General features: G+C 34.5%; 2 long non-coding RNA genes across 3 annotated transcripts; one reads left to right on the top strand and one right to left on the bottom strand.

Annotated features, from left to right (window-relative positions):
- The first annotated feature begins 282 nt into the window (after positions 1-282).
- Positions 283-1,834, top strand: LOC138702734 (uncharacterized). Its single transcript, XR_011332889.1, has 2 exons — positions 283-709; positions 1,480-1,834. It is a non-coding gene; the product is annotated as an uncharacterized lncRNA (long non-coding RNA).
- A 1,739-nt stretch (positions 1,835-3,573) lies between these two features.
- Positions 3,574-6,410, bottom strand: LOC138702724 (uncharacterized). Of its 2 annotated transcripts, none has more exons than XR_011332886.1 (5): positions 6,041-6,410; positions 5,013-5,204; positions 4,755-4,813; positions 4,538-4,607; positions 3,574-3,801 (listed from the first exon to the last, which is right to left on the bottom strand). It is a non-coding gene; the product is annotated as an uncharacterized lncRNA (long non-coding RNA). The 2 variants fall into 2 exon arrangements; XR_011332881.1 differs by lacking the exon at positions 6,041-6,410 and adding an exon at positions 5,636-5,948.
- Positions 6,411-14,669: the final 8,259 nt, after the last annotated feature.

Here is a 14,669-nt window from a genome sequence, read left to right as displayed (position 1 = left end):
AATCGTGTAATAGTCAATTAAATCCCCTCGAGTTTTGATTTTCTCTAGATAAATCAAAACCTCTAGTGAGATTACTATTGATCATTATAGCATTAGCCTAATTCATATTTGACTAAAATTGTAGAAAAGCATATTTTAGATCATGTTGCAATAGTTTTAACAATTACCCAAGTATTATTCACATGTTTTGTGCCAATAATGATAAGGGATTTTGTGAGTCTTGTTACTTATTTTGGAATTCCTTTCCTTAGAAATATATTGTGATTATATGAAGTTCTAAGGGCCTGTACTACGACTCTCGGATAAAGTTCTAGTTTAAACTTATCCGGCAGATGGCATATTTATCCGGAAGTTGGGTTGTAATTGCGTACTACGACTTTTGGTTATGTGCAATCTGGAGGCTAAACTTCCAGATTAGCAATCCGGAAGCCAGAGTGGCAGATAGGCGTTATCCGGAGGTTGGAACTCAGTGTTGAAATCAAGATGGCTGCACGTCGTACAACTGGTGATTTGAAGGATCAATTTAATTTTGATACTGATTCTGATGATAAGTTCTGGAGCAGATGCTTCGTTATATCAGAACAGCAAAACGAATTAGGCTGCGTCCAAATAATTTTGAAGAGTGGGATGACGAGAATTTTTTTAGACAGTTTCGAATAATGAAACCTACTACATGAAATCAATGATCAACTGAAACAAGACACAGATCGTAAGTACACAGTTAATAATAAGCTACACTATTTCGGTAGGTATTACATTAATATTTTGTATATAATAGCACTATAATAATTATTTTGAAGTACAGTAACCTGTAATAGGCGTACAGTAGAAGTGAGGTTAGAATGTTGCTTCATGCAGGTGTTCTGTTACCCTTACAAGGTATTAAGGTGATTGATATAATAATATAGGGCAACCTACAATAAGTTTCAAAATACTTTCATATAAAAAATAATAACCGTATATAATATATCAAAATCCTTTATATGTTAAACTATCATTTCTTCACAATTGCGTTACCACTTTAAGATACAAATGTATTCACATATTTGGCTTCTAGTCAAGGAATATGTACCGTAAACGAAAGAAAAATTGAGTGCCGATACCAATTTCCCAAATAAAGGTGGAAAGTTGCTGTGAAAGTGGAGTCCGATGGAGAGGTACGGGTAGGTGGGATCGCTCTATCGAGATAGAAGGAGTAGGTGGCAGGAAAGGGCAGCACATTCATTTCATTAACTGTGTTTCCTTACTAATTAAAGGGAAAAGACAAGTTTTCGTAAGATCGAGTTTAGTGACAGGTTAGGTTAGTTTGATTTCCATATATTTACAATTGTCTAAAAAAAAAAAAAATGTCAAAACTACATCCAAACCTCTCTCTTCCAGGCTATCCTGTAGGGAGTCCTTGCTTTCTTTTGGTAACGCTATTGTAAAGATTTACCGGTAAAGGTGTAACCAAATCTAATTGTTTGTTCATTTTTCCAGAAATAATGCCTTACCTCCAATGGACCAATTACTACTGGTATTGAGATTCTATGCCACTGGGAGAACATTGACAACAGTAGGAGATTTTTGTGGGGTCCACGAAGTTACAGCAGGAATTGTTGTCAATCGAGCTAGTGCTGCACTTACTGCTTGGTATAATTGAAGTGATGACTTTTAATGCTTCATTGGGAGTAGTTTTATTTGCTCCAGTAATTAAGTGCAAGGCTTGTTTTTTTTTTCCGAGGGATTCTGTCTCTCTTTTTGATGCTGTTACGAGTACTTCTGAATAGTATTTTAATACAGGTTTTGTGTACATATTATAGGTCTTGATTAAAGTTTTCCTAGAACTGTTTCATTTTGTGTCTGCTAGTTGTTTAATCAACTCTCCGAAGATAGATTGGAATACCAATAAGGCATCACTCATGAGACAACTGTCAGGAGATAATGTGGTAGGGTGGCAAGTTCCCTTCTCCTTTCTTGCATATATCGCTCGCCAGTAGGAGTAGGCCTAACATATTTCACTAATCAGACTTAAGATATGCTTGCTATATATTATTATTTAACAAACTGTAACAGTTTATTGAATTTTAGACGTGACAGTTTTTCTTCATTTCCTGAAAGTTTTGGAATTGGCATTTATGTTTTGCAAGGGAGCTGTTTCATTCACGCTAGGCCTAGTGATTCATGTATGCAAACATATTCATATCGTTACTTTTTAAATATATTTTATTGCTTGGATCCCTCACAGTGATCTCTTAACAGGCTAATGCACTGTATCTGCAATTCAAATTTATTTTACATAAGCAAAATATGGTAAAACAACATTTTTCAAGAGGCACATTAATTGAAGCGTCGGCTGGAACAACATTATAAGTTACATTTGGTAAAATTTACAGGAGCTGCAAAAATGTGTATGCGTACAACTTTGTTCTTATGAGGGTAGCAAACTTTTGAGTGGACAAATTTCACGTACTGCATTGATGGACAGTTGCAAGCCAAGGAGTATAGCAAAGTAACATGACATACAACATTATTACACGGAAACACACCAAATGAAAATTTTGTAACTTACAAAGTTGTTCCAGCTGACGCTTCAATTATATTCAGGTACTCTGTGAATGTGTACTTAAAACAAGAGAGATGGACTATAGCTGCAATTAAGTTTAAAATTTATTTATTTATTTTGTGTAAACAAAACACGACATTTTTCAGGAGATACAATAAGCATAATCATTTATTACATCCACTGTCTCATTATATATGCTATGGTACATGTCATATTTACAAATTAATAATATGCAGGCTAATACATAAGAGTACATAGTAACTGTAATTAAACACAACACAAATACATATGCAAATACACAAAACTTGGAAAACTGTGGCAGAGCCAACTTCAGCTATAAGCCCCATTTGTTAGAGATCTGCACTGGCCATAATTCTTAGGCCCGGCCCATCTCGGCCTGATCTGAACCAGACCCGAACCCAACCAGAAACCTTAGATTAGCTTATAATTATCACTTGACTCGAACCTAATCCTGAAGACTAGCAGATAAAGCAGAGACCATATGGATCAAGAACAGCTGGAAGAGATTATCACTCCATTAGAAGGATGAGAAGAAGTAATCTCCCAGTCATCCAGGTCAAACAAATCTGGTCAACAAAATTAAACATATTTTTTTTAAAACATAAAGAATGGGTGATTTTTGTAGCATTTACTTTCTGCCACTAATTGAAGATGTCCTTGTAGATGGACCACCCATTAAAGAGGAGGAAAAAGTAATGTAAAAACTCCAAATGTTACTTTTGATATTTCAAACCCCATCTCTTTCCAAACATGAGGACATGACTTACTTTTATTTCAAATCATTCTTTGTTATAATGTTAGCATCCAACTTTCAACTAATGTATTTTTTAAAGAAATTCACTGTAATAGTATTGAAGTTCATGCATTTCCAACATCTCAAGTATAATTAAGTAAACATTAAACTTACAGTTCACAGATGGAGAAGGATTTTTCGATGTGGCTAGTGCATTACTCAGAGGCTTGCTTTTTTTTTTTTTTTTTTTTTTTTTTTTTTTTTTTTTTTTTTTTTTTTTTTTTTTTTTTTTAAGCATCCTTGGGGTGTAACTCGATCAGCTATTATTCCATTATCAGCTGAAATATTTAAGAGAGGGATATATGCTTATATTCAGACCTTTCTGGGTTTAGCCTACACTACCTACACTGAATAAACCAGTAATTTCACTTAAAACTTACTTTCATTACACTGTGTAGACACCCGTACAGTGGAAGACCTTCATCTGCTGCACCAGCTAACTCTGTAATATTTTAAGAGTGGAATTAATTCTTAAGATATTTAATTCTGGAGAAAGATGATGTTTTATCATAAAGGTGTGGACACTTCAAAGTCAGCAGCTGTAACAGTATTGTATTTTCTAACATGCTATTAATCCAAACTCATTTTTAACAATAAGAAAGTAAAGCTGCAATAAAAAAGAGAGAGAAAAAACCAAGCAAATAGTTCTATTGTAAATAGAGTGTAGTCAGTTTCTGTTTTATCTTATGAAGAGATATTTTTCAATTTTTCTGTACACAAGAAATCATTCACAAGTTTCAAAGTGAGAATCCTCACAGTAGAATTGAAATACAACTTAACATAATGTGGCCTAATCTGATTACAAACCCATTACAGAGAAATCTCAAAATAAATTCTTCAGTTTAATGTACTTTCTATTTTAGGCCTACATTTATAAATTTCAAATTCCCACTCAAATCCCACATAATATTATAATACAATGATGTTTACTTTTTATGACATCCATTTCTTGTGACCATTTCATCATTATGTACAATTTATATTTTAACATTTTTTTTTTTTAATTTTTGTATCTTATTTATCTACTGCTTGCTGCAGATTTCATATAGTATGTGTGTTAGTTTTATTTTCAACATGTTGGCTGAAAATGTGTTTACATGTTACAGCTATTTCAGATTGGAAAAGTAAGCATCATACGTAGAATGTGAAAGAACGTTTTGTAGTATAAATCAAATTACCTGGAGATATTGTTGGGATGTCCAGTTTCACTTCAAAAACTAAAGAATTGCACTGTGAACCTGAATGGTACTGTAAATAAAAAAGAAATAATAGTATTATAATGTAATACCGACATTAAATTAAATTTGTATAACAATTTTCAAGAATCTAATATTTTTTTTTTATCTCTAAAGCTCATCATCTCTTCTTCTGACTCTTAATTCCTTACACACTAACCTCATTCGTGTTATTAGCTGCACTGGTATCAGTGGAACTTGGTTTAGTTACTACTTCGGCTGTAACAAAAGTAAGTAAATAAATAAATGAGTGAATGGATAAATAAATAAATAAAAAGAATTCAAACTTGTGTTATACAATTTCCTCTGCTTATTATTTAATAATTGTATAATTTAACATATAAGTGAACTTATGCATTGAATATGAATCAAAATCACTGAGAAATCACTCAATTGATAGGAGAATTAAATCACTTACCCTTGGCTAAGTTTGGATTTGGTTTTGCTTCAGTTGGAGGGGTTCCAATTGTTTGTAGCCTGCATTGTCTCTCTGCAGCAGCAATTTTATTTGTGTTCTTTTCCAAGAATTCAAATTTGCTTCTCAGCTGTTTTCAGGTCCTTGTATTTGTGCTGATGTTACTATATTCTTCCCATGCTTCATTCTATATTACTAAAAAGGAAGTAAAACTAGGTTAATTCCATATGCAACCTACAACATTAGAAAATATACTGTATTTCTCTTTTTCCCTTATCTAAGTTTCTATACCTAAATAAGCAAAAGCTTTTAATGGACGATTGTCAGTACAATATCAAACATATGACTATACTGTACATAGAAACTTTGGAAAAAACTTAATATCTGCTGTTTCTGTGTTATTTTACGAGGTGTTGAATGTGCATTACAAAGAGATAACTTAGGCCTATTGCATTTTAGTAGAAACGTCTCTCCACCTCATGCTGTTCTTTTAAAAAATAATGTTAGGCCCTATCTGTGATCGAATGGTATTATGGGCCTAATACAAAATATCCGCCCATTTATTAACAGTAAAATACGTAGGCCTAACATACTGAAATATTGGTAATTTGCTAGGAACAGTGTACCTTGCTGTACTAATGTTGGTTAGAAATCCCAGGCCAAAGACATCATTCATTATTATCAGTACCAGTGAACTTTTCTCTTTTAAACGAGTTATTGTGCCTTCGACCCATGATTTGAAGCCGTGAAGTACACTATTTCTAAAAAATTACCGAAATAGGCCCTATTCACTAATAATGTAGGCTATACAACAAACTGAAAGCACACTTAATATTAATTGCAATACAAAAATAATTGCCACCTACACTTCTTGTGCAGTTACACATGAATAAAACAATGATTATGGAGAAAAACGCACTTTTGCTGGAACCCGCACCCGTCCTGTTTGGGTCTACTAATTAAAACCAAAATACTATCATATGGTAGGAATTATTACTATTCGAAAAGAAACATAACCTTTCAAATCTTACCTTTTGCTTCCATGTAAAGTTTCTTCATACAGTATGTGTAATTTTCTGTTCTTCACTCTGTTATTTTTTGGCTGGAGCTTCAGTATTATAATAAATAATAACAATAATGCTTACAATAAAACCTCAAAATAAATAGTATCATATAAACACGGAACATAAACATGAAATATGCGGGGAAAGGTATACCAACGCAATAAATTTCACTACATTTTCAGTAACTTCATTGCCAACGTAATAAAAATGTTACTATATCTTCCGTATAACAATCCTGCAGTTAAAATCTGCTGGTAGTACAGAACAAAATATTTAACTTCCAGATTGCTAAACTGGAGTATACGAATCTGGAGCTTTAACAGGCGATCGTAGTACAGGCCCTAAGATAACTGGATTTGCCAGCAGTAAGTTGTCAAAACACAAAGGACAAAATAATGTTAAGAATAGGCAGATTGCTGGCCGGTCTCGCTTCCTACCCCCTTTATCCCTACCAAACATGTGACGCTTAAGAGGTTCAAACCCAGTTGTTGCCAGGTAGTAATTCATAAAGTCAGTGACCCTGTTAACATAGCTGTAAAATAATTATACATTTTTTTAAAGATAGGACACGACAGTAGTGTTGCGATCGGAAAAACAACTGAATGCCACATAGCGTGGTAGGCCTGTTGCTATGGTAACAACGGTTGAGTTGCCAAACTTACCGTTCCCACGTGCGAGTGATTAATATCTCTCTTGGAGACATTTATTGTGCACACAATGTTAGCATTGTTACATTTCGTCTTTGATCTCTGTCGATTTTTGTATTGTTTTCTTACCTTCGCATAAATTGTCAATAAATGTTTTAACGTCAGCCATCTTAACGTCAATTGCTAGCTTCCATCAGCTGGCAGCATGGTAGTCCATATTGGCAACACAGCACTGTAGTTCCAAGCTCGGCCGCTTAACTGTCATGTCCAAAGCTCGGAACTTGGGGACTTGTGTGTCGTGTGCATGAGTAAGGTTACAGGTACAACGTACACAAAGCTCTCCCTGCAAGTGCTCAGGGACAGTCGTGTGTACTAAGAAAGTGGTCACATCGAATGACAGGAAGGCTGACGAGGAAACTGTGTCGTGTCGAAGCCAATGACATTCAGATAATTAATTAGAGGTAAACGGTCTGTTTGAAAATAAGAAAATACGTATTATTCGAATAGGTATTGTATACATTTGAAAATATATTTCTTAAAATTTAGGTACAGAATTTCGTGGAGGAATTCTGAGGAGATACATTATTTTCTTCGAATGGAGAGTTTATATTTTGTAACTTGTGTCAAACACAAACTAGAGATTGGAAACGGACATTCCTTGAAATACATTGCAGTCCCTTAAATCGGTGGAAAATTTGTCCATAGCCATGGATCAAGTCGTAGTGGAACCTTCCCTAGTAGTGACATAGAAATTGAAAACTATTTTCGAGACAAATTTAGGATACTTATCTTTCTCAGATACGAGATCAGCTAGCAACTGCTGAAAATCGAACAGGAAACAGTGACAGTGAAAACATTCGATACTTTATTTCGGCCTAAGACTTTATAATACAATTACAAACCATTTTCCAAATTTGAAATTTTTTAAAATTGAAGTTTTTAAAAAATAAATTTGTAAAATTATCCACGATATAATATAATATTAACAAATGTATTTTTTTTACCTTTTATTTCTGTCTACTATATTCGAATTGTCAATTTATATTAAATGTGTATTTTTCTCTCTTTTTCTCTTTCTTCTTTATTCTTGCTCTTGTGTTGTATTTATTGGTTTGAATTAAGTTACCTACTGTATTTAGTAAAGTGTCCTTGTAAATTTTATGTTACATTATTGACTAAGACCACACCGTACACGAACCTGGCTCTTACGGTAGTGGCTAGAAACATTTTTGTTTTATAAATGTAATTTGTATTCAGTAGGTAGCTAGTTAAAATAAATAAAATAAAAAAATTAATTTTGCTCCCGTCACTTCATGTGACATGGAAATAGGTTTCTTTCGTTTCAAATCATGTTTAACTAACAGACGAAGAAGGTATGGGTTCGAAAAATATTCGAATGTATGTAGTCATACACTGTAATAAAATATACAGAGCAGAACTGTAAATTTGATATATTTGCATGTTTATTTATATATATGCTATAAAATTACTTGTTTCAACCTACCATATTATTATCATTATGTTGTTCCAGCCAGGAACCACTTTTATAGCAGACCTTACAGTACCTCTGTGCTGGAAGCAGGAGTTTGTTGACATTGAAGTCCGGTCGCTTAGCCACGTACAAAGACACAAGTCCTCAAGTTCCGAGCTTTGGTCATGTCCCATCTTTCACAAAAAAAGACATAGTCACGCAAAGGATAGACGTTGGACTTTTCCATCCCTCTTTTCCCCCTTCTATTTTTGTAGGCTGAACAATCCGCTATGGCCGATACAAGGAGTTAATATTCACAAAAACAATTTTGTAGAATGCTAAATAAAAACGTTTCTTATGTAATTTTTTGACAATATTTTATTCGTTTTAGTCATATTTCCAAATATTATGTCATATTTTGGTGTTTTTCATGGTATAAGTGCATGTACATTTCCAGAGCTTTTAGGTTATAGATATCAGTCATTATATTTCTTGGCGTTCGTACTTTACAATTTCGAGGTAAAGATGGCAATGAAATGTTTGGTGCAAATTAAAATGAAAATGGTAGGCTATAGTACTTTTAGAATTTATAGAGCTGAATATGACTTTTTGAATAAACAAAATCAATACACACGGTAACTCGGGGAGTGAGAAAACAAGTTGGGCCTATGTCAGAAACATTTTTTGGATACATTTTTTATCTACTGCAATAATATATATATATATATATATATATATATATATATAGTAGTGTAAGGAATTAAGTCATCCAAATGTCAATTAGGCTAATTATAGTGTGTAGTACTTAGAGATTAAACTCCTGATATTACAAATTCTGATTAGTTTAGGGCAATCTCATACTCAGGTACGTCTGTGAGGCTGGAATACCTGTGGAGGAATAATTCATTATATTATAGTTACCGGTACCTGACTTTCTGGCCACAGCAGTTGAATTGAAGGGAAACATTTTGAACACCCTATCGTCCTTAAACGTTGCTATAGAAGACAGGTTATGACAATACACATATTTCATGTATTGTCATAACATGTCTTCTTATCATATTTTGATAGTACACTCTTAACACGCTAGAATTCAGTCTCGCAATCCAGTAGCTATTTTCGTGTTTTGTTCTGCATATTCATTAAACCTGGCAGGTACGGCAGCAGTTAGCTGTTGTCTTCAGGCAACAGAATTCTTCATGTTTGTTCAAGAAGTGAATGTATTTCTTAGTGGATCTTTCCCACTTTCGCCGAAACTTCAAAATAACATAGAGATGCTAAGAAATGATACCTCGTGTCTACAAACATAGTCATTTTGTTTAACTATATTATTATTTAAAATAACTACGTTATTATTATGTTCACACAATTGAATTCTGATCCCTTCAATTGTGTGAACATAATAATAACCATAGCGGGCCAAGCGCCATTTACTAAAACCGTAGAAAACAAGGGTTAAAATGAAGTTATTACCATAAATTCAATGGAAACATATAGCAAGAAATATAAAGTATACACATTAAAACTAAATGATATGTCAATCTTCATTAAACTATGGTATTCACTTAACTTTAACCCTTGCTTTCTCCGTTTTTAATAAATGGCTCTTGGCCCACTATGGCTCTGAACCCTTCAATTGGACAGTTAACTAATATTTTGTCCTCGAGTAGATGGTGTTGCAAAGCAGAAACATGCATAAAAAGTTTGTATATTTTGAGATAAATTAATTTTGAAACCAGTTTTCTGATTCACCTGCAAATTCACAGATACCAGATATCATTTCTTAGCCATCGATAAAGAATGACAAGTGATATCATTCATACGTTGGCGGCATGATGAGACACTTGTGGGACATTGCTAAATAATATTGGACGTATTTCTAAACTTCAGAAGAAAGTTTTTGTGATTCCACCCAGAAACCAGATATTAAAATTTAAGCTAATGGTTTATGTAAATATTTTTAATGACTGAAAAGAGCCATTTTAGCTATTATTTTGGATTAGTAATTTGGAGCGCGTTCAGCATAATGAGGCATTACAAGCTGAAACTGTTATCATGAGTGACGTTGTACATTTGCATAGTTCACTCAGTTTTTGTGTCACAGGCTTAAGGAACGATTCTTATTTTATTTAAAAAATGGGAGGAGGGGTAAAACTGTCTCAATTAGTGTGATATCAAGTAGAGGAGTCAGAAAAAGGCAAAGAAAAGGATGATAAGAAAGCAGGCCCGGATTTAGGATTCTAGCCAACCTGAGCACAGTATAAAAGTAATAAGTATGAGTATATAGATTTAAATATTATTAGGAATAAAAGACAAGAGACTATGCTTAATTTTGGTATTTCATACTGGTGTTTGTAACGCAACAACTAGTGATGCATTCACCCCAAGTCCACAGAGCGATCTCTAGGATAAACAAAAAGAGGGAAAAACTACCAACACACAGAAAAAAAAGTTTGCGTTCACTCTTAAAATTTTATTTCGCCCTGACGCTGACCAATTGTCACGGTCACAATGTGACATTTATGCTACTGTTGAGGGAATTGGGAATTAAGGGTATTTGAGAATAAGGTTCTTAAGAAAATATTTGAACCTAAGAGGGATGAAGTTACAGGAGAATTGAGAAAGTTATATAACGTAGAACTGCACGCATTGTATTCTTCACCTGACATAATTAGGAACATTAAATCCAAACGTTTGAGATGGGCAGTGCATGTAGCACGTATGGGCGAATCCAGAAATGCATATAGAGTGTTAGTTGGGAGGCCGGAGGGAAAAAGACCTTTGGGGAGGCCGAGACGTAGATGGGAGGATAATATTAAAATGGATTTGAGGGAGGTGGAATATGATGCACAGGATAAGGACCAATGGCGGGCTTATGTGTGGGCGGCAATAAACCTGCGGGTTCCTTAAAAGCCATTTGTAAGTAAGTAAGTTGAGGGAATTGAAGCTATTAAGTAATCGCAACTTTTTCGAGATATTCAACACAAAATATTCCAATTTAATCAATAAACACATTGAATTCTTCAGGAGTAAAAGCGATGCACTTAAAGTGGGATCGGGCCCTCGTCTTATAGAAAAAGAATTTACTGGGCCTCGGTCTTTGAAAGGTTGAGAATCACAAACCTAGATCGTTATAATGTTCTTAAAATACACCAAATTTCACATTACTATGTTACATGCTACATTTAAGGACAAGGAGCCGCACTGAAGTAATGTGTGGAGACCTCATAATCCAAAAGGCTTACTGGAGCAGAATATAGGTCAGAGTAATATGAGATTCTATATCAATTTAAAGGGAAAACAAATTAATTATGTATTTATTTAATACAAAATAGTCAAGTTTAAATTGCCAGAGAATAGCTTTTACAAATTATTATTATTATTATTATTATTATTATTATTATTATTATTATTATTGTTACTTTTATCATTATTATTACTATTGGTGGAAGGACAGTGGGTTAGCAGAGAAGATTGGAGAGAATGTTTAAAATTAATTTTCAAAAACTAGAATATTGGGCAGTGGAAGATGTATACACATTGTTAAACCAGTTTTAGATTATTATTATTATTATTTTGTTCGCGTCCTCCCATTAACTGCTCTGCGGGCCCCCAGAGTGCCGCGGCCCCCCGGTTGAGAATTATTGCTCTAGAGTCTAGAACATGATTTATGTTTATATTTGTATAACTGTTTTTACTAGGAATCAATTTGTATATAGTCTAATCGAGGACACGATCCAAAATACCCCGAAACCTCGCAACACGTTGATCATTGTGAAAGTCTCAAATCAAACATTACATAGGCAATACAAGCAGAAACATTATTCAGTAATTAAAATCCCACTACTTTCAGTCTACGAAAGATATTCGTAAAGAAAGAATCACATAACGAAATCGTGTTCTTCTATTGGATCATTCTAAAATTTCACTCATGTTCTGAAGAAAACGCCTGGTAGGGATGTTTAATAAGATGAGTATTATAGAAGGCTATCTTATATCTTAGTCTACTCACTGTCAGAAAGAAAAACAATTGCGTTATGTTAATATACGTTCTTGATAATACGTATGTCGCTATCGATTATCGCATTTGTATTTCATCAAACGTTATTAACAGGTAGACAGATTGGACCTACTTGATGTTTTTGTGGAGATACTGGATATGACTGTAAAGTCAAGCGGCAGGAAAAACCCTATATCGCTCATGTTGCTAAGTGTGTCGTCCTTGACATTTCTATCTTCTATACGTCGTCTCACGTAAGATTGTTCGAGATGTAAAGATATGGATGTTCAAATGGTTGGTAAATACGCCACGTAATTCGTTGGAAGGTATAAAAAAAGGTCTCGCAAGTACGGATTACCGACGGAAGGAATGCGAATCAAACACTTCGATAAAGAAAAGCGGGCGAGAGGAAAGGTCACGAGATAACTTGAATGATTTTCGAGAGTACAGTCGGAAGAGAAATGACATCGATACAATCAGTCTTGCGTTGTGATAGTTACATTACGACTTTAGTTTGTTCCATTGCATGTGAATACGTGTCTTGAATCGCACGGTATCATTATTTCATTCGTAAACATATGTTGCGCGTTTAATTAGCTTCGAATTTTTCTCTTGCTACGTTCTTTATTTCCACAGCGATGTCCTCTTTTGTTCATCTTCTTTGAAGAGACAGTACTTCCATCGGCTCGTACCTCTCCCCCATCGGCGTGCCTACATACACACGTCAAAACAGACAGCAGCGCCACCATTGGTTTTCGGTAATCGTTTCTTGCGCGAGCTAATACCCTAGATCATATATGTAACAGATAACTCCTCGCTACGTTAAAATCGGCAGCACTTTGAAGAGAACAACCGCCAGGATCGCCACCCGTCCGCCGTAAACGAACACGAGATGGCAGCACAGTCGCCAATGTAATTCAAATGGGTATTATGACGTGACTCCTTATGTAACAACTAGATGGCAGCGCAGTAAACCTGACAAAAGTTGTTAACCTCAAAGCCTATAACCCCGACATATCTGTTACATATATGATCTAGGCTAATACACATAGCCTACGTGCTTGTAGTCGCCGACTTTCGTTTTCCATCTGGGGCAAGTTCATGCTCATGTATACACGATCCTTGGAGGAAATATTTTGTGACGTACTGTAGATGAAATCAATAATTTCCAATGATATTTGATGTAGGGTCATGCCCCATACAATTAAATTCATGTGAGACGTGTCCCTTTGCTCCATTATAATCGACGCCAATATCCGTGCTTAAATTAAGTACCCAGTCTATAAAAGTTAATACCGGTGTTTTACACGTATTAGATGAGCAGCTTTCATGATGCTTGAACATCATAACGGTGGGTTCGAACCCCACCTAAAGCAGGATGTTTTTCTGTTGTCAGTGAGATTCCTGTGTTGTCTTAAGAAAATATCGGGTGACTGCTAAAAAGATTTTCTAGTCTATAGCTATCTTCTTGTGTTTTGCTATCTGACACTAGATAGAAGAGGGACATACTGTGAAACTTCTGACGTGTGCGGGGAAGAGGGAGGGGCGTCAGTAAGCCGCCAGGCTTCCACGCAGAGTCAAAACTGAGTTTTAACCATTCGTACACCATTATTTGTATTGAAAAATCCATAGGTATACAGTATGATCTCACACTGATCCTACCTGACTTGCACACAGAGTCAAAACTGATTTTATGCTCGACCATGCCGAAATGTAGTAATTATATATCTGGTAGCAGTCCTTTAATGGACCTCATTAAAGTACACCTATTCATTAAAGTTCAGGTATTCCACCAATCAGAAAACACCATTGTAGCAATATGAAAGCGCAAGTATCGATTATCCTCGGATATGCAATCGAAAGACAACTAGGGAAATGTCACGGAGGCTGGAAATCCAATACTGTCGCAGAAGATTATGTTCTGTTACTATAATAATTAGCATTAATTGTAAATACTATTCAAATAAATTCAATTTGTCATCTCGTTTTTCAATGTCTAAATCAATTTCAAGGTTATATCAAGATTAATGTTTATTTTACTCTCTAGATTATATCAAGGTCAATGACATTTGTTTCTCGAAAAAAAATCAATACTTTTGCGTCTGCGCATATCTCACAATTTACGAGATATTGCACAAGGTCAGTTCCGCTCCCCAGTCAGATAAGAATAACATGAATACTTATGAATAATTTCAAGTTAGAAATATGGTCGAGCATAAAAAGTCGTATGAAACTTGCCTATAATGGTAATTAAGACGCTCGTATGAAAATTATGAAACTCGCTTGCGCTCGTTTCATAAACATACTCGCGTCTTAATTACTACCATTATAGGCTCGTTGCATAATGTACTATTAATCATTCGTACAGAATTCGTTTTAATTAAAGATCCATATATGAACTCAATCCGTGGTTTCGTTAGACCAGTAGTGTCAAAAATAAGAAAAAAACTATTCATATTGACAAGTAGATAGTTTATA

Source organism: Periplaneta americana, chromosome 1 (genome assembly GCF_040183065.1).
Source record: "Periplaneta americana isolate PAMFEO1 chromosome 1, P.americana_PAMFEO1_priV1, whole genome shotgun sequence".
NCBI lineage: Eukaryota > Metazoa > Arthropoda > Insecta > Blattodea > Blattidae > Periplaneta > Periplaneta americana.
The sequence above is the reverse complement of the archived record's forward strand: the minus strand, read 5'-3'. Positions and strand labels throughout refer to the sequence as shown.